Source organism: Anser brachyrhynchus, assembly GCF_964034855.1.
Source record: "Anser brachyrhynchus genome assembly, chromosome: 4".
Lineage (NCBI taxonomy): Eukaryota > Metazoa > Chordata > Aves > Anseriformes > Anatidae > Anser > Anser brachyrhynchus.
In genome coordinates, this window is record NC_137698.1 from 62,369,623 (window position 1) to 62,391,311 (window position 21,689).

A 21,689-nucleotide genomic window follows, 5' to 3' on the forward strand; every position below is an offset into this window, starting at 1 on the left:
ATTTTGGCTTGACAGGAAGTCATAATGCTTCTGTTGTTTTTTAAGGTAGCTTTAGCCCCTCTCTTAACATCAAAAGAGGAAAGTATGTTTTGATACTTTACCTTTATGGGCTTCTGTCACCTTACCTGCTCTATCTACTTCAGTTAAATTATATTGTTCTAAACTGTTTTTACTTTGAACTCCAAGACATCATAAATAAGAAACTTCATGAAATTTCTAATCTAGATGGAATGCGTTCTCAAGCTATATGCATGCAAGAGTATAGGAGAAGATAGGAGACAAGATAGGCTACAATTCAGTATAAATATAATTTATTAATTTTAATATGAATATAGATAGTTATTAACTTACTTCATCATCAACTTTTTCTTATGAGACCCTCATAACCTTCAAGTTATAAAGGCGTAGTAGTTTTGTTTCTTTCTTCTTAGTCAGTCCCTGTAAGAAATTACAACTTAACTGCCTTCATAAATAGCAAAAGTTAAAATTAAAGAATTAATTTCTTTTGTGAGAAACATGACACTAGAAATGTAAAATTGGGCTTAGTGAAAGTGCTTATATGCCTTAAGAACTTTGAAAGCACTAGACACTTCCCACCGAACCAATAGCCTATCAGTTTCTGGGGTATATATGTATACACACATATATCCATGCACGTGCACAATACATATCTATGATCCTATATACACACAGGCACCAAAAGCTCTGTGTGTGTATATATTATATGCATATACGTATGCTCATTATTACTATATTTTTTACTTCAGACCATCAAATATTTGAGGAAATGATTTACAACAGTTCAGAATTAGTATAAATGTATAATTCATTTCAACTTGTTCCTAACAGTAATAGATGGTGATAAATATCTTGCAGTCAAGGTAAATCACTGAAAGAGTTGTTGAGTGGAGAGCTGCTGCAATGATTTCATTCTAGTCCCAAAAATGACATCAAGGCAATCATTAATCTAAATTTTCTCATTCTTTTTTTTTTCCCTTTTTATTAGACACACTTAATCTGTGTGCACAGGGTTTTACAGAAACAGATCACCAGACACACTCCGTTAGGTTTTCACTTAGCTACATAATCTACATGTAGATTAAACAATAGTGGAAGATTTAATGTTTAAAATAATGCTTTGCAACAGTTACTGTAGTGGAAAGGAAACTAACATTCTGATGTGATGTCAGTAATTAAAATCAGCCTAAGCATGTTTTCTTGTAGAGACACAATTTTCAGGATTAGAGTTAATTTATTTTTGGACTTCACCTGGAGTAAAACTTGTCCTTACTAAGTATAAGTTTTGTCCCAGAAGCAGTAGTGAAAATGGAAGAAAGCATCAATTGAATATGCTAGTCTAGCACGAACAAAAACCACTCTAACTGAATAAAAATATATAGTTAATCTGAAAATGAAGAGACATCACATTAATACAAAACTTTCTGCTTTGGGTATGAGTTGTGTCAAAGAAAGTGTGCTTAGTAACTTAAAAAAAAACATACTTTAGATCTCTACAAAAAAAAAAGGAGGGGGGAAGGGAAGGGAAGGAAGGGAAGGGAAGGGAAGGGAAGGGAAGGGAAGGGAAGGGAAGGGAAGGGAAGGGAAGGGAAGGGAAGGGAAGGGAAGGGAAGGGAAGGGAAGGGAAGGGAAGGGAAGGGAAGGGAAGGGAAGGGAAGGGAAGGGAAGGGAAGGGAAGGGAAGGGAAGGGAAGGGAAGGGAAGGGAAGGGAAGGGAAGGGAAGGGAAGGGAAGGGAAGGGAAGGGAAGGGAAGGGAAGGGAAGGGAAGGGAAGGGAAGGGAAGGGAAGGGAAGGGAAGGGAAGGGAAGGGAAGGGAAGGGAAGGGAAGGGAAGGGAAGGGAAGGGAAGGGAAGGGAAGGGAAGGGAAGGGAAGGGAAGGGAAGGGAAGGGAAGGGAAGGGAAGGGAAGGGAAGGGAAGGGAAGGGAAGGGAAGGGAAGGGAAGGGAAGGGAAGGGAAGGGAAGGGAAGGGAAGGGAAGGGAAGGGAAGGGAAGGGAAGGGAAGGGAAGGGAAGGGAAGGGAAGGGAAGGGAAGGGAAGGGAAGGGAAGGGAAGGGAAGGGAAGGGAAGGGAAGGGAAGGGAAGGGAAGGGAAGGGAAGGGAAGGGCGTACTTTGCAGTATTGAGTTAAAACATTTATTTGGTGATTAAAAAATATTTTTAAATGTACAGTTTAATTTACTAATATGTTTGGGCCCCAAAATCAAAACAATAAATTTGAAAAGAATGTTTGACAAAAGAAACCAAAACACAATCAGAGTGAAGTATATTCAAAATGAAGCAAGAAATCTGAGACATTTTGGCCTTTTCACATCAAAGAATTATGGTCAACACTTGCTAGATAAAAAATAATTTGCTGTTGACAAAAACAATATTTTCCTTTGAATAGTTTTCAACTACTCTACCTCTGCTCCCAGCCAGGACAAGGCAGTAGGGAAGGCAGATGTACTTTCTCTGAAAAGTAGCTACAGTCTGCAACTGTCTCAGGGCTGAACCTGAGAAATCAGCCCAGCCTTTTGTGAACAGGAATTATAACTTCATTGACATAAAATTGTTATAACCAGTACTTCTTTTAAAAATGGAATTATAGAACTTGATTCTTAACAGTATCAAACAATGTAGCTCTACAGATTCAGTATGCCTACTTTGATTTACATGGACAGCCTAGTCCATACCATTTATAACCAGTTTACTTTCCAATAAGCCCTCTGAAACATAGCAAAATCCATTCGTTTCTCCTAAGAGTGTATATTCTGTGAAACCAATTATACTTTGGTAGTGTACAAGTATAAAAGATTTGGAAGAAATTCAGGCCACCGTACGTCATTTATTTCAATCCAATGCTTATGTAACTCTATCAAAGCTGGATGTCACCAGGTAACTCTGTTGGCCATATATTCCTTCTCAGAGACATGCACCACTTGAAGTATATAGTCTTACAGTACATTAGAAATTGGATAGTCTACAGGAAAAGAGAAAGAAGGGGGGATAAACTTACATATTAGAAAAGAGATACAAAACTAGTTATTATTCATTGATTTAATGTTTCTAAACTTTTTTTTTTCTTTTACTTAAAATATAAGCAAAAATAAGGAAAATAAGTTAGAGAAAATAAGTAGTTACAAATATTCACCAATTCTTTCTAAGTCTTTCTGTCATTCCGAATTCCAGATGTTTCTACCATAATAATTTCTACTCATCTCTGTGCACACAGAGGTACACATGCTCAGAGGTGCACAATGCCTTCTTAATCCCCACAAATAGCTGGCATTGACCCTGCCAGGCAGTCCCAAGTAACAATGACAGCTAGAGAGCATAATTTCAGAGCTGGCGCAATGTAAGCTTGTTCTTAAGGATGTCTCATACTAGACACCTGAAAATCTGCCAGAACAGGGATCAGGTCTTGCATCTGATTTTGCAAGTTGGTAAACATCTTCCCCATAATGGATTAAAGTGAAGACTTTGTTCTCCTAAATTATCACCTTCCTAGTTTTAACCCTAAAGAGTCACTAGTACTGTGTTACATCACCCTCCAGAAAAACACAAAATACCGCTCTGGGTTATGATAAAATGTCAGATAAAATAAAATAATGAATTCTAAGATTTGTAGACTTCTAAAGAAATGTGGAATTATATTCAAAGTTGAATCACAAATAACCAACTATTTTGATAGAAGATGGATCCTTAGTATGAGAGTCTTGTCTAGAGAACCATAACTCAAAAATTGGACTCAAAAGACTATTTAGCAAGATACAATTTAAAAAAAAATAATATACATATATATCCAACATTGTTGATACCAACAGTGAAGTATCAGAAGGAAATTAAAGTTTTAGGCAAAAGACTATCTAGTAGGATTGTCATAACCATTTAATCAAGATAAACAACCAAACTGTATTCATTTTAAGAGATTTGTCCATTTGAAAATCTCCAGATATACATATTTTAACCATTAACTGAACATAAAACTACTAAAAATCTCTTTCCACTGTACTTTTAAATTTTTATTTACCTGTTTTTGAAAAATATGCTCCTAGATTCATCTCAAGACACACACATAATAGGGAGAAAAAGACTACAGATATCTACAGTAATCAAGTTAAAATTCCACTTTGATGTTTGATTTGTCTGTCTTTCACCACAGAAAACTATTTCAATAAATAATAATAAAGATGTTTACTTACTCAACTAAGCCTTTTCTTTATTTTTAAGCACTGGATATTAATATGACAAAATTGTTCTTTATTCCTGTCTCAAATTTTGGCATAACTAGCATTTCTTAACCTTAAAAAAACAAGCTTGGAGTCCTGTGGGCAAGCTCTTCATTGCAAGCAGGAGCAAGCAAGTTCTGTTTCAGATGGCAAGCAAGATTTCAGATTTCTAAAGACTAGCAAATTTCATACTGTCACATTACAACCACTGTGCCCACACTATTATGTAAATGAAAACATTTCAGAGAGGCTCAGAAAGGCATGGTAAGGACTGTAAAGTTCAGAAGGCAATTTCATTGCTAACCGTTAAGGTCATGGTAGTCTATTACTGAAGTATTAGATAACACTTGTGTTTGATAAGTGGATTAGACAAGGTATTATTTTATTGTTATATGAACAGACATCAGCCTTATCTGAATAACTTTTACATGAATTACATTTTCCTTTATTTTGCTAATGAATTTTTCCTTGAAATTGATCAAGAACACAAGAGAGAATGAGTGAGGTTTTTGCTGTTTTTTTCATGAACTACTAAAAACATTTAGTCTGTTCCTCCTTTTGTGTAGGACACAACATCAAAATTAATTTTTTGTATTCTAATACAATGGAAAGCAATGAAACAGCATTGTATATTTATTGAGTTTAATCTAGGATTAAATTACTACTACATAAAAATAAAATTCAAAAAAAAAAAATCCTGCTATAAATTATACATATCTTATAGATACCCTTCCATTTCCCTTTATTCCATCTACCAGGTGAAAGATAAAACATGTCCTTGAAAACACAGGACTGTATATGCTGCATTGGTAAATGCTCAAAGCAGTATGCTAGAAATCAGTTGTCTGGATTCTGGAATCATCAAAGGACTTGCCCTCCTAATTCACAATAAATTGCACTGTAATATTATTACTATTTATAGCAAATGCTCAGAATTTCATCTCCCTTGCAATTATTTCTGCTAAGTGTTATGATTTATGTATTTCTCCTCTACTTAGGGTAGGATTAAGCACCCTAAGTGAACATTTTGTTGTGATGCATCTGTGCTATACTGGGTTTATGAGGCAAGGTTTCGGTAGAGGCAGGTCTCTGTGAGCAGAGTCCAGCAACTGCCATATAAGAGCAGAGCCAGTTCCAGCCAGCTCCCAAAGGGACACACCACTGGCCAGAGCCAAGCCAGTGAGTGATGCTGGTTGGGCCTGTGGCAGAGCAGATTGAAGAAAGGGAAATACAACTGTGAAACAGCAGTAAGTTCCCCTGCAGCCTGTGGAGAGGCCCCTGGTGGAGCAGGCTGTCCCCCTGCAGCCCATGGGTCCCACACGGAGCAGATCTCCACGCTGCAGCCCGTGGAGGAGCCCCCGGTGGAGCAGGTGGATGTGGCCTGGAGGAGGCTGCGGCCCATGGAGAGCCCCCGCAGGAGCAGGCCCCGGGCCGGAGCTGCAGCCCGTGGAGAGGAGCCCACGCAGGAGCAGGGGTCTGGGGGGAGCTGCCGCCCGTGGGGGACCTGTGTGGAGCAGTTTGCTCCTGCAGGATGGACCCTGTGTTACAGAGCCATGTTGGAGCAGTTCTTGAGGAGCTGCTGCCTGTGGGAAGCCCATGCAGGATCAGTTTGGGAAGGATGGCATCCCATAGGAGGGACCCTGCATTGGGGCAGGAGCAGGTCCCCTCACTGTGGACCCAGAAACTGATGAAGTGGAACCTTGTTCCAGCCACCTGCCAAGGCAAACTAGACTTAACAGTTTACCTGGTCACCACTTGAGAGCAGTTACTGATGATACTAGTCATAACACGTGTGTTGTTTCCTCTGGAAAACAGGGTGCACTAAGTACCTTTTCTCAATTAGTCAACTAGGTTCAAGTAGGTATCTTTGCCTTATTTCCCAGCAGCAGAGGTACAAAATTGTGCCTTTCTTCATATCTAAGTTTTTACCACATTAAACACTTTGCAATGTTTTCTACTATGTTTCCATATTTTTAACTCAGTTTCAAGAATCATGCCTTACTGTCTCCCCCTGCCTGACTGACCTGAAAAGAAACATCTCTCTTCTCATGTTCCCTCTGTCTCTATGGTTCTATAACAGGGGCTTGATGAATGCAGGAAGGCAAACACACAGAACAAAAGCTCTTATAGAATACCTTTTCCATTTTAGTGATGACTGAACTTCAGAAAACCCAAGCTGAAATATAAGAATCTTAACTTCCAATTATTCCTATGTTTGACCTAGAGCTGGAAAGTAGAAACCATTATATTTTAAAGCATCCTTGCCTTACTCGCATTCAAGTCAGATTACAGTTGCTTGAACTTATATTTTAGTTCCTGGGACCTCTTATGGGTCCTGAACAGTAGGCAATAACTGGAATGCAATGTAGCCCACACCACTCCATCTACCAAACATTCCCATTTTCTCCAGTCACTCTGGGGAGCAGAAATTTTCCAATTAGAAGCATTCGTCAAGTCCATACTCCCATTCAGTCAGGGAGTACCCTTGTGCACAAAGAATTCAGTAGGCATTTTCTCATTTTATAAAGGTCTCTTATTCCCACTAGAGAACTCAATAAGCAAGGTTAATACACACACAATTATGAAGTTTTCCGACTTAAATCAAATCCAGTGAGTTTTATTTTATTAATTGTACAATTCTGTATGTATTCAATGAGTCAATTCCTGGGAAGGTGATAGAAGGAAGAATGCTTGGGGAAAATACTGTAATACCTAACACAGATATTTAGGTTCACTTCTATTCTAATTCTCTGTTATGATTGAGCTTTTATCTTTTTTTTTCTTTTTTTTTTTTTTTATTTAATCTACATAGAATAGGTACTTTTTTCTAAATAGATTGAGGTCCTAAAGGTAACCCATTTATTTATTTATTTTACTTCTGTTGAGAATGTTTTTCCCTAAATTTCCTCAGACCTCTGATGTAACGTGTAACGAAGAGGTGTCCCTTGCTTCTTGATCACTGGGAAGTGTATCCTGCAGCTTCCTCTGCTGAGTCTGAGCTAAAACTTTTCTTTGAAGCTAGTCTCTGGCTTAAGTCATAGTTGTAACTTTTGACCTATCCATCAACCAATGCTAAGGAAATCGCAGTTCACACAGAAGCACGGGTTTTGCAAAATCAGACAACATAAAAAGTAACTGCATTATTATGGGACATAATGTTATCAGGTATTTTTTGCTAAAATATTTTTAAAATATTTTTAAATCTGGTATCTAAAAGACACTTCCTTAATTCCGTATTTCCTACAGATAAAAGCAAAATGCAACCGTACAAATTAGTCCAACAACTCTCCTAATTATTGCAGTAGCCAGAAATAAAATGCTTCTTGCAATATGCTTCTAAAGTTAAATCAGCTTTTTTTTTTTTTTTTTTATATATACATATATATATATATATACGGAAAATAACATATTAGGCTGAGATTTCTGCAAATATGTCCCTGACTACTATGCTGGGAATATTAATCCCCAAACACAAAACCTCATGAAAAAAAAAAAAAATTGTAATTTAGGACAACATAAATTAATACCTCATTAGGGTAAGAGAGAGGTCAAAAGCCTACCTATGTTTCATTTAATCTGAGATTGTTTCTACCTTATCTATTACTGTGCTAGTTCATAATCAAGAACAAACACAGTCAAGGATAGGGGCAGAACAGACTGAAATCAAAGTCATTCAGGTGATTCAAAGACAATTAGAAGCTATTCAGGACAGGCTTCTAGCAGAAGTTTCCACACGCAGAGGAGCTCTCTGGCAGCATAACCATAACCAGATTTTCTAAAAAATTCAAAGTTCTTTTCTGTTTTTCAAAGAAGCAGTCATGCTCTAATAGACATTAATGCAAAACACAAATAATATACAGAATAATGAACTAAGTTAATAAATAAAAAAAGAGAGAAATAAGGTGAACTGTTGTATAGTACTTTTGTCCCAAATCCATAAAGGATAAGGTCTACTTACTTGAAAACACAATTCTCTACAAAGACTACTTGTGGATGAACCGTGAGCATCTTAGATGACAATAAAAATGCTGCTGTGTTCTTCCACTCAATGAAGAGAGGCTTCACTTCATTGAAAAAAAGACTAGCTTTGCATAGCTGTGGTGGAAATAGAGTGAAGACATATAAGAGGCAGTGCTGATCTCAGGCCTTACCTGTTTCATGTGACCTGTTACGCTGTGTGAAAATCACGAGAATGCTCCGAGCACTCACAGAAATTATTTAGTATAGTGTTATATAGTGACTCTACACAGAGAAAACTTTAGTAATATGAAGTCTCTTTACTCCAACAGTTAAGATAGAGCAGATTGTAATTTTAGCAAACTTTACTGCTAGGAAGAAAGAAAAGTAAAGCAATGCTTATCATCATAACTTCTTCCAATTAATGAAATCTGTCTGGAGTCAAATTTCATTTTGTGAACTATAGGTCTTAAATGCATACATTTCAGTTCTCAAGGGTCCTTTACAAGGCGTGAAAGTATGAATTTAGTCAAGCCTTTCAAAGTTTTCAGATCAAGGTTTTCCATGTCGGTATTTCCTGTCTGGGGTTGTGGTGCAAAGGATTTGATAAAGGAGTTTAATTTTAGGACATTTTCCAAATATTGGTACTTGGGAGGAGACATATTTCTAGTCTAGACTACAGAGGAATGTAGTAAGAGGCAAGACATAAGTATAGCACCAAGTTTTTTCCTTCTAATCCAGGAAACATAAATCTAAGAAAATCTCATCATTTTAGCCATACCATTCTTGTCGCTTTTTTATTAATTGCCTTACCAGAAATGCATATATTCCCTTTACTCATCTGATGGAAAAAGGACTAAAATCTAATGCACTGCACCAAACAAAATCCATCCTATTGCAATCATAATCCTAAACATTGCTGTTTTCCAGCTACATTTATAGTACAAAACCACTAAAAAAGTCAATGAATATCAGTGGACAGCTGCATAAAAATCCCTGAAGATGCAGACATGTTAGAAAGTCATACATGTGATCGTTTAAACCACCTGCTACCTGAGAATACTAAGTTTGTTTGCAAATATTGATCTAGTCCCACCATAATTTCTTGAAAAAACAAATTCTGTTAATCTGCTTTTATAGTCAGGAACTGAAGCATAGATGAAGGTTTTCACTAGAGGTTCTTTGGCAACATTAAAAACAGAATCTGTTATTATAAAACTAGTGGGCTGTAGCATATATAGCGCACATAGAATCATAGAATGATCATAGAATGGCTCAGGTTGGAAGGGACCTTAAAGATCATCTAAAATCTAAATCCAACCTGCCTGCATAGGCAGAGATGCCACCCACTAGAGCAGGTCAGCCAAGGCTGGATGAAAGGGAAGGCAATCGTGACATTATGAGAAGTTCAAATCACACAGTTCTGTAATCACAACACAGTCTGACCTTCCCCCAAAATCAGATGTGTATGGACTCCAGTGTTTACTGAACTTTGAGGGGCAGATCTAATCTGATTTTGTACAAAGACAAGAAAATCAAGGAAAAAACAAAACAAACAAACAAAAAAACATTAATTATGTACATAACTTTATTTGTCATTTGTGTTAGTACTTGTTCTAATTTTAATTGTTCTTTTCCAGTTTTGTCTTGTCTTTTTGGTATATTAATTAGTTTTAAATGTTTTGAGTGTTTGAGTGTATGAAATTCAATGTTTTAATTTCAGAATTTATTTTTAATCTAGAAGAATATGTAGGGCTAACTAAGAGTTCAACCATCCTGTATTCTTATTCATGAATTTTCACTGAAACTTTGTATAGTGTTTGCAAAGTCAAAACCCCTTGCCTGAACAGCTATATTTCATAATTCTCATATTTATGAACAATTATTTCATAGTAATAAGTGGTCCCAACTGATACTAGAGCCCAGTAGTGGAGGCACTGTATTTTTGAGCAGAAGAAGACAATCCAGTTCTTGGTACAATTTAGAAGAACAAGACACGGAAGGAGTAAAAGTGGAAACAGCACATGGAAGTTAAGTGACTTGCTCAGCGGTGCCAAATTCAATGCCTTCTAAACCAGACAACATGACAACTCAGGGATTGTATTTCAGAATTGTTGCAGTCCAAGTTTGGGCTTACAGATTTCTTGCCTCGTTTCTAAAGGCCAGTTCCTGAAATGTGTGGAAAACTTTCTGTGGGTTGAGGTCATTCAGCACCTTGCAAGACTGACCCTGATTTTCAGAGCTGCTGAGCGCATACAGTTCTTGTTGACTACACTAGGATTTCACAGTACCTCTGAAAATCAATTCATGTCTAATGGCCTTTTCACCTGTCAGAAATAATTGCTGTTTCACAGGAGCATACTTATTCAGTCACTGTTTTGTTTTTAAAGGAGCCTATTTATTTTTACCCTCCTCGGAAACTGATCTGCTAGGGAGAAAGATCAGGAACAAATTGTATCCCAAAAGGAAAATAGATTTTATATGAAACACTCATTCCGCTGATTGTCAGTCATAAAAAATACATATTTTAATAGTTCTTTCTCTTGCACAAAAATCTGTTTAACTAATTTCATCATATATTTAAAAAAAAAAAATCTTTCTTCTAACATTAGATAGTTAACTGCGTATTCTCCGATGGGATATATCTTTTATGGTTTAGGAAAAGTCCTTAATACCAGTAGAAGCAGGCTAACATGTAACGAAGGATGTTCTTTCTTTATCTGGAACTGTGCCCAGGAGTTGGAGAACTTTTTCACTGAAAGGTATTATCTTCAGATGTTTTTCTGATGCCTTCCTGGCTTTAGTGTTCCCAACGACAGCACCTTAACATAATTTTATACTGTTGTAAAACAGGTTTGGAAATTAAAGCAAAACTTTTGAATGAGTAAAATGTATACATTTGAAAAGAAAAGGCAGTGGGGTCACATCCTGAAGTGCAAGCCTTTTCAATAGAAATGAAAATCCACATTAAGAAATAGTAAGCTGCATTCCTTGGCTGTAACATTGGACAAAACAACACTATTGGGATAACATAATGTGTACAAACTCAACCAGAAGTTCTAGATTTCATGTCGCTACATATCTTTCCTCATAAGGTTAAATTTTTGCATGGTTAAAGGCCTGCTTTTTCAAGTACAGCACCAAGGAGGCATTTGTCTTGTCACTAGAACAGATTTTCTTGTTCCCTTATTTGCTAAATCTATTTTTCAAGGACAAAGTGAAATTTCATTTTGAGAATTTAAGAAAGGAGAAGATCCATGAATGCTTGTGTTGTTTTTGTTGTTGTTGTTTTTCACTTAAAGCTTTTTAGTCCAATATATCTTTGTATTTATTCATATATATATATGTATATGTATCTGAGATCAATTAGAATTATGTTGACAAAATACACAATGCAACTTTAAATACATGGTTTTGAGGCATCAAAAACATTTCCATATGGACCTGCTTAACGTATCCCTGGGTAAATGCCATTGGTATTCAGATTTTAAAAGCCAGAATGGTAAATCAATAGTGTCCATATATCATAAGACTTATTAGCCCCTAATGTCTCCTGGCTGTCCAGGGATGTATTATGGCTCAATCCAATTTGGGGGGAAGTCAATGACTAAATGGTATCAAGGACCAGAGCTCCCTCCCTCGTGCAGGTGTTGGAGATTGAAATTAAAAATTACTACTCTTCATACCCCGGAGATCGGATGCCCTGGTGCAATGGGGCTGTATCCCAGGGAAAACAGCTGGAAGCTACTGCGATGAACACTGCAGGGGAAAGGAGAAAACAACCTTGTTTTTTAGTAAAATAAATTTTTCCTCATGACTATCCTAACATTGTGCATCACCAGCATTCTGTATAGGCATCTTTTCTAAAGTAGAGAGTCTAGACATTTGTGCAGAAAGCATACTTTTCCCTTTTAATTTTTTGTTTTGACATAAGTAATAAATGATCAAATAATCCATGTAGTCTTCTTTGTTGTAGTTACAAAATGTGGAAAATACACTTGACAGACTGACCATGTGGTTAATATGAGATGTAAATGTGTATTTCCCATTGGCTACTCTTGATTTTTATTTATTTATTTATGGCTTGTTTGTTTAATTTCTTCCCCCCTACCTTATCACTATAATTCTTATTTGTTTCCCTCTGGAAAAGAAAACTATGCAGTCATACTGTCTTTTTTTTTTTTTCCTGCTTAGTGATCTTCAGGTCCCACTGCCTTGGGGAGCCTACTTTAGCATACCTGTTCTTCAGCCAAATTAGGATTATAAACTACTTCACTGTTTTTTTTCAGTCTGGATATGATGCTCATAGAAAATATTCATCTGTTTAGAAATTAAATTTGTAAATGAGATAGACTGAGAAATTCTGTGTTATGTAACAAACAATGTAAACAGATGCAATTGGTTTCTGATTTCAACAGATGAACTGATTGATATGGTAAAAAAATAAAATGTTTAGAAAGTTCTCTTCCACGGTACAGGCATGCACTGTATTGCTACTTTTACAGACATTTATTTCACAGACCATATCTTGAATCATAGAATGGTTTGGGCTGGAAAAGACCTTAAAGACCTTCTAATTCCAACCCCCCTGCCATGGGCAGGGACACCTCCCACTAGACCAGGTTGCTCAAAGCCCCATCCAGCCTGGGCTAAGGCTAAATATTCCTTGGCAATATACCCTACATCATCTTTTCGTTTTACTGCAGAGTTGGAATGCTGGTCCACAATAAAGTACCATAAGCACAGAAATTCCCAGTGTAGAGATGGAATATCTAACACTACAGTATACTTCAGACTTTCAGTCAATGAAGAGGACTTAGACTAAGGAAAAACAAACGAACAAAAAATCTTCAATAGCTATGTCTTAGTCTGCTAGTCCTCCAATACTCTGCCTAAATCAAAGGCAAGTATTTCTCCTACAACCTTTATCATAGCATTCCAACATCTTAATAACAGTTTTTCAAGTTAAATAATACTTCCAGACATTTCCTTATGTTATCCTCAACATCCATTTGCAACTCTATGCTAAAGAATAGTAACAGCAAGATGACTTCTGTTGAAGAGGTAGTGATCATGCGACAATCTGTATTTCAGGTCACTGGAAAGGCCATGTAGAAGAAGCATTACAGACATTTGCTGGATGAAGTGAAGCTGAGAGTGTCTCACTCTAGATCAGAATTTATTGTACTCCATCTGTCAACACAAATGACACATTACTGCAGCTGGAGAAGGTCTTCCCTTCCCAGCAAACAATATATTGGAGAGGCTGGTTGATTAATCATCCATCTTTATTTCAGCATTTCAATTTAATATAATTGTAATTAATTTTGTATCTGTGAAAATAAAATTTTGGAAAATTGATTTCTGACTTAAGAAAAATGTCTTCCATTTTACAAATTTCACTGAGAATCTTTTTGACTGACCTGATATAAAAAGAGACAATGCTATTCCCAATCAGCATCTGTTCTTATTTTGATAAAGTCATAGAAGTATTGACTTTACATGTATTCAAGTTTACACAGAATCCATGTCTGTAATGCACCATGTATTAATGAAGAAGGGCTATAATTTGTCCTCAGATCAAAAGTACTTTATAATACTTAAATGAAATTAAGATGGAGTTATAACACTGTACGTGACTTAGATTTTGATGAAGGTGAAATAGTGTAGACTTCAGTGCAAATTCATTTACCTGAACAAGAGTAAAAAGATGTGATGACTGCATTACAAAATCCCAGAAGTAAATCCACCGAAGATAAACACCTGCAGATTTGGAGTAAATAATGTGTGTGTGTGTGGGGGGGGGGGGGTTAAAAAAAAAAAAAAAAAAAAAAAAGGACTAAATGCAAACTTTCAGTAAAAACAGCCTTCAGGAGATCATCACAAGTTGTGCTTGCCAGGGGCATTAAGGTGTGTTGGCTTTGTTTAAACTGTTTATAGGAAAGCAATCCACCCAGGAGGGGTTATGTGAGAGGAGGCCTTTTCTTAGCAAGAGTTTTCAAAGGCACAGGGTTCATTGCAGCTCAGGTCAGTGCACAAAGGGAGGTAGGGTGAAAGTGTCTGAGAGGCAGGGAGTCATTTCCCCATCTGTCCTAAGGGTATAGCATAGACAAGCAAAGCCAGGAGTCCTGGAAAGAAAAGAAGTTTCCTGATGGCATTGCTAATCTGTTTCAGTACGAGGATATTTCATGGCTCTTCACCTTTGCAGTTCGAGTCTTATCCCATGTGTATGAATGCCATTTCCTGTACTCAAATGTACAGCTGTAGTGTCACCTAATAACCAATAGATTTTTATAGCACCATATTGTCCTCCAGCAGAGAACTCCCCCACCCCGAAGGAGGCATAGGTTCAAATCCCAGTCCTGAAAGCAACTCAAGTTTGTTTAGACTGCTCTCAGTCATGGTGAGCTGCACAGGACAGAACAAACCATATGCTCACTGGAGTCTCAAGTACAGCTCAGCTTATCTCACTGCAGAAGTGTTTTTGTGTGTTTTGTTTTGTTTTTTTTTTTCAGAACGTTCCCAGTGCCTTTTCCGTGGAAGTAAGCACCAATTACCTAACCCCCAACCATCACTATATGTATATATGTGGCCAAGAGCACTCAGTGCCTCTGTGGGGGTGCTGTAAATGCCACAGAATTTGCATCTCCAATAACAAGATAGTAAATGGAGCTCTGCAGAGACCAAATCTTCATCTGAGCTGCTCACAAACTTTCAGTCGTTACTTGGAAGAAAAAGAGAAAAATGATCCCATGCTTAAACAGCACTTGTCACTTACCTTAGGATTGAAATCAGCAACATATGTAAAGGTTTCATGCAGGGAACGCAGCAGCACAATGATGTCTAAAGTTCTCTTTATTCTACAATTAAGCTTTTCTATAAAAATCTGCAAAATCTATAGATGCAGAAGTGTTTATTTCTTTATAAAGCTCTGACTAATGCCAGTGACTAAAATCCTGTAGCAGAAAAATCAATGTAACTGGTGATTATCTGTCCCCAGGTGTTATTTACAAGGATTATACCTGTTCTTAATACTGCCTGTCTAGGCATGAATTTAGTGTGACATATATAATTCCATCTCTTCTTTTTTATGATGCTTTAAAAGATTGAAAGACAAGAAATGAAATAAAGATTTCAGCATTTCATTTTCAGAACTATTTGGGAACATTTTAGTTATAGGTAGGACACGTTTGGATGCTGTGTGCTTATATAATCCTGATTATAGTATTTCATCATGGTGACTGGGCACAGATTTAGGAGCACATGATTATAGCAATTCGACTTTGGACAGGTGCCTTAACTTTTTCAAATTGATGGAATTCTGCACAATGGGATAAGAAATATTCATTTAATTTTTCTTGAGGGGATTTGCATAGTCCTTCTTTCTCTCACATTTGAAATATAAGAACAGCCTTTCCCAGGGATATTTCAACTTTCACATTAATTAGAAACTACAATATGCAGCAGTACAAAACATATGAAATTACAAGCTAACAACAAGTTTAGTATATCTCCAAATTACGTGGTGTTTCAGACAAAAACTATTCAGATTTCTTTAATTTTTCCTACTTCGTCATATGATGTATTCTTGTTTTACATAACGTTCAAAAACTTTGACACTTTTTAAAGCCAAAGATAATTTGCTTTGTTGTTGCTCATCTTTTTGGTGAAATATATAGCAAGTGGACAATTCCTGTTAAAAATAAGGGGTCACAGAATACGCCCAGGGCACATGGTCTTCTTGTCCTGGATCTCTGCATTCCTTTACTTGTACAACATCATTATTCAGATACAGCCACTGTTTTATCTGAATATAAAAGATAGATCAATCTCTAAATAGAAATTTAATAACACTGAACAGTTACAGATCTCATTGAAATTAATGACACTTGGGAATACGTTGCTCACATATAGATTAAGGAAACCCTAATATTCTACTTAGGAAAACATTAAACTGTACATATACATTGTAGGCACAAATGCTTTCTTCTGAGAGAAATTAAAATAGTTATTAACTCAAAGGTTCCTGAAAACAGACTTGTGAGAAACAAGTATATTTTCACAAATTATAAATCCAAAATGTCTGTTACACTCCCCCATTGTGACATCTGGACTGCTGTGCTTTTTCAGACCTGCCCCTGTGAAGTAGAAGATAACACTTAAAAAATCCAAAATGATGATGACAAGAAAGAAAAAAAAATAATAATAATAATGGAAAATGCACAGCAAGATCTGATATTTTTTTTTTTCAGTGGGTTACTCTCCCATGACTCATTTCCAGTCTGAATTGATCTAGTTGCAATATTTACAACGTTCTTTCAAACTAGTCTCTTTCCATCCTCATTGTTATACCATAAAGTCACTTTCTATCAAGATTGTTTTCTCCTTTTCCGAGGAAGCTAAGCAGACTTTATCTCCTACATTAGCACTGCAGATAGGGTGCACATCTCACAATTTGTGCACCCACCGTGTTTCTATCACAGCTACTTCTACCCCAAAGTCCTCCTTAACTGTGTGTGTCTTAGCTAAACAAATCTAGCTTTTCACAGTTCTCATTGCCAAGTAGATGTTTCAAATCATGTGTCATTCTTGTGGATCTTATCTGAAGGGTCTCTAATTTCACAAGGTATTTATTGGTATGTCATGAGACTGGATAATAATTTTGGTAGGGGTCATACTTCATTGACAATGTAGGGGCAATATAACCCTACTTCTTGTTTTTCTATTGAACTAAACTGTTAATTTAAATAATAGTTTTAAATAACAGTAAATAAACTAAGTAGTTTAGTTTAATATTAAATTATTAAATTATTTTCAAGGATATCTATCTCCCATTTAGTTATCATTCTATACTATAAATCCACATTTCACTAAGTCCTGAAATTTCACAGTCACTTTCGAATTCCCAGCAACATTTGCATGTGAAGTCTTACCAGTTTGTTTGTAATCCATTTAACGCCTGCCATGCTGATTTTAATTGTGCCTGTTGGACTACACTGAGCACTTTATAGAGGATTTTAGGGACATGTTCTTCCTTCTTAGAGTTATTCCCATACATCTTACTAATGAAGAAAATTTTTTTTTCTTCTGTTTCCTGAAGAGTTTTAATGATTGATCCTAATTTTGGCAAATGTACTTTTGCAACAGAGCTTGGTAACCTACAAAGAACCTATAAAACTCTCAGATTCTTCTAGGGATATATATGATATACAGATAAAATTAGAGAAAAGACATTACAGAGTGAGTAAAGGGTGGTCATGTGGTTGATATGCATGCTGAAGAACAGATGATGACCCTCAGAGAAAACCAGTGAAAATGAACATACATGGCCCTCCGGACTCTGGGTAGAGCTAATGTCCAACGTGGTTTTAAACATGGAGAAAATTTTAATAATTTCATTTTGTTTCAATGATTCCATAAATGTATAACTTAAATCCAATGTAAAAATAAAGAGCTTTGGCTTGGAAACAGAGGGACAGAGTTTCTGCCTGACATTTGCATCATAAATCCAGCCAGCAATCAGAGTGCACTAGCCCACTGAAAGCTGTAGAACTCTAATGATAAACAAGCACGCTGGGAGGCACAGCATTATCGCTAAATGGATTATTTATGCTAGTTCTTGAAACCAGGAAGGGAGGTGAATAATCCTCTTCAAATCTCAAGGCTGCTGATCAAATAAAAATTTCCAAGTACAATAAAAATTTGGCTCCTAGAAATATATTGGAGCTCCTTGAGCTTTTCTTCCCTCAATTCAGGAAAGAAAAAATTGTTCCACAGCTGAAAAGAATCAATTTTTGGTACTCCTGAGTTAGGATTTAAGTTCCCTGTGGGACTGCTTATGTTTTCCATCCCCTTCAGCTCTCTGTGGGAGGCACCCATGGTTCTGAGGAAAAACACTTCTGAGGCCAGGCCAAGTTTGGAGCTAGACAGTGTAGCCAGGTGTTGAAGCCAAGTCTGTGAATCTCCATGGCACAGGGGTTCTCCAAACTCAGAACTGGGGTGGGATAAGGGAAAGATTCACATCCAGAAATTTGTGCTTTTCTTCCTCCTTTGTGCTGTACTTGGCAGGATTGTACGTCGCGTACACAGGAGGAAGCCTGTTTTTCACTCGGCCTACAGTTATGCACAACCTTGAAAAATTAGGCCACTCACAAACCTGGTTGGTTTGCACAAGATTTAAAGGTGAAATTAACACCACATGTATGTGCCATGATCAAAAGCCCAGTGGACTCAGTGGGCAGATTTCCATTCAGATCAGTGGGATCTGGATTACACCCATAAAGCTTGAGTAACGAGGCGTTAGGTGGATTAAAGGCACAGGTTAAAGTAGGAAATACAATACTTCTGTGCCAATGGGATTCTGGATCTCTTTGGCTTTCCATAGACTTAGCAGTGAAGAGCATAAAGGGAGCAGAAAATCCCTTACAAAGCTGTTGTGTGCAGTCAGACCCCTGTTGTATGCAATCAGACCCACAGGCTTGTGGGCTCCAGGCCTGCAGGAACAGAGACTCAACTTTCAAGCCCACCGAGAAAGGTTCTGTGTCACATCTCCAGTGTTTCATCAAGTACAATAATAACTGCATGAGCCTCTTTTTTTTTTTTCTTTTTTTCTTTTTCTTCTCTCAGGTATTTGTATCTGTTGTGCATGGAAAGGTGCAGTCATAGCCATCTAAAATATCCATATATGGAGAAAAAAAGGGCAGAGAAAAATTACTGTTAGACATTTTGAAGAGATGAGTCAATACCTAAAGTCTTGCAGGACAAATTTATGATGGACTGGTTTCCTCAATCATATATCTTGCAAAAAGCACATTATGAAATGTGTTAAACTACAGTAGGAAGATTCCTACTGCTTTATATTTAAATATAATGATGAATTTCATTGACCAAAAAGGAATGACACGCTATTTTACTACACTTTTAGGCTATCACCGTTATTGCTAAGAGATACTAGATGGTGGCCAAACCATTGATATACTTCTCCTTCTCACTGTGAACACATGATTTGGACTAGTTAGGAAACAAAATACATTTTATGAAGTCTGAGACCTGTGAGCTCATTATCTGCATCGAGAAGAAGAGTTTAGTCATGTAAGTGACCGGTACGAGCAATGGTTAGGCATCCAAAAATGTCTTAATTTATAGAAATGATGAACACTACTTGAAATAGAGGTCAAGAAGAGGGTGTTGAACACTCTTGCCATCCACAGAGGTGAAGTACTGCCTTTCAGCTGTTCCCACCAAAGCTACAAATGCTCAGTAGGAATCATGACCTTGCATGAAGATAATTTTCTTCTCCTCTGCAGGAAGCTATAGATCCCACACAGTCCCACAGGGACTCAGAATCTTGTTCATTTTAAACAGTGTTATTAAGATGCTGTTCTACATACTGCCCAATACAAATTGCTGATGCTGAGTCAGTCGTCATTCATGTCTTCCTGCTTTTCATAACAACAAGCAGCTCAGATAATAGTACAAATGGAAACCAGGCTACTTTACTCAAATGGTTATTTTGTCTATTTGAGCTGCATTTCTGCTCTAAACAATATGAAATTTGTTTACATTCAGAACTCTCATTCATCTAATTTTTCTAAATAACATTGGCTTTATGCAATAATAAAACTTCCAACTGTGCAGAATATAACACAATGTGAGGAACATAAGATAAGGCTATGGTGTAAAGAGAGAGGATAGTCAAAACACTGCTGTTCTGCAGACAGCCACTTAAATATCTCAGAGTGAAGTGGACTACATAGTTTGCATTTTCAACTCTGTATAAAACTATTAAAATCTTTTTGTCTTCAATTATTCAAATAACTTTTGCAAATACAGCAGCATGCATTGTGTGAAGGAATTTATAAGGGAGAGATCATTTATTTGTAATACTGAATAACTTAGTTTTCCTAATTTTCCCACAGTCTTGGATCACATGTAATCAATACAGTGTAAAACCTGCAGAGAAAACTATTACTTGCAGTGTTGCTTGGCTTACTGAGCCTTGTGCTCTAGACCAACTTCACCGTAGAGCACAGGAAAGCATGGGTGTACAACTCAGCACTGAGCTCAGGAGTTCCTGCTGAACTTGACAGGGATCAGGACCCAGCAGCAGCTGCTTCTCAGGCAGGTCATTCAGACCCTCCTGTGAGTGGCAAAGCAAGATGCTGCTTCACTCCCACTGGGTTGTCGCTGCAGCAGAACCCAAAAGATGCTAGCATGTACAGAAAGAAAGTCTCAAGTCCCTGGCTGGGTAGGTCTCTGCCCTCTCAAGCTCACTTGGAGCTGGATGCAGGTCCCACTGCTCCTCTGATTAGGCAGCGCCACAGACCAGCTGTGCACCACCATACAGGGGCCAGTGCCAGTTTCTCCTATTGGAAATGATGGGGTGACTCAGTTAAACAAATGGCTCTTAATGATTTTCTTGTAGATACGGATAATTCTCACACTGGGAACAGAGGGATCAGTCCCCACTAGAGCTTTATCTCACTAAATCTTTCTGTGTGTTGTTCTGTCTTAAGAGTAACCTGCAGTAGCAGCATAACGCAACAGAGACATGAGAGAAAGAAACAGTAAAGATTATTCATTGTAAAGACAAAGTGAACAAGAGGAAAACATTTATTTTTTAAACATTGAAGAACAGGGGGAGAAAAAAAAAAGTTATTACATATAACTTTCACCTAGACATTTCCTTTTACAAGTGCTTAATGACATTACAGAATTACTGCACCTGTACAGTAGCCCTTAGCGGAGATTTCCTTGTTTGTACCCTAGTTTGCAAAAGTAGGCATGTGGATACTCTGAGGGAGTGTAAAAAGGACAATTCAGAAGTTATAACCTTTTTTTTATTTTTTTATTTTTTTACAAAATAACAACCCCTTCCTCTGCAGTCATTCTTTCGTCTTTGAGCAGTGTTTATGTATAAACTCTGTTCAATCAAAAATGAGGATTTGATCTGCTTGAGGGCAGAAAGACTCTGCAAAAGGATCTGGATAGGCTAGATCAATCCACAATCGAAATCAAAAACAACGCACCACTTCCAATCTCATGACATTCAACAGGGCTAAGTGCTGGGTCCTGCATTTGGCTCATAACAACCCCATGCAGCACTATAGGCTTGGGGATGTGTGGCTGGAAAGCTGCCTGACAGAAAAGGACCTGGAGGTGCTGGTCGCCAGCTGGCTGAACATGAGCCAGCCGTGTGCCCAGGTGGCCAAGTAGGATGATGGAATCTTGGCCTGCAGCAGAAATTGTGTGGCCAGCAGGACTAGGGAAGTCATTGTCCCCTTGTACACCGCACTGGTGAGACCACACCATGAGTACTGTGTTCAGTTTTGGGCCCCTCACTACAAGAAAGATATGAGTTGCTTGAATATGTGCAGAGAAGAGCAATGAAGCTGGTGAACAAACTAGAAAACAAGAATTATGAGGAGTGACTGAGGGAATTGGGGTTGTTTAGTCTGGGGAAAGGAGGCTGAGAAGAAATGTCATCACCTTCTACAACTACCTGAA

General features: G+C 37.4%; 1 long non-coding RNA gene across 13 annotated transcripts in view; it reads right to left on the reverse strand.

Annotated features, from left to right (window-relative positions):
- Positions 1–21,689, reverse strand: part of LOC308194099 — a 137,630-nt gene that overhangs the window by 27,422 nt on the left and 88,519 nt on the right. For 12 of the 13 annotated variants that reach the window (XR_013950257.1, XR_013950258.1, XR_013950259.1 and 9 more), the window contains one exon: positions 352–438. This is a non-coding gene — a long non-coding RNA (uncharacterized lncRNA). Of the gene's footprint in view, positions 1–351; positions 439–2,837; positions 2,978–6,361; positions 8,088–21,689 lie in introns of those variants that run through there. The other variant, XR_013950269.1, reaches the window with a different exon arrangement.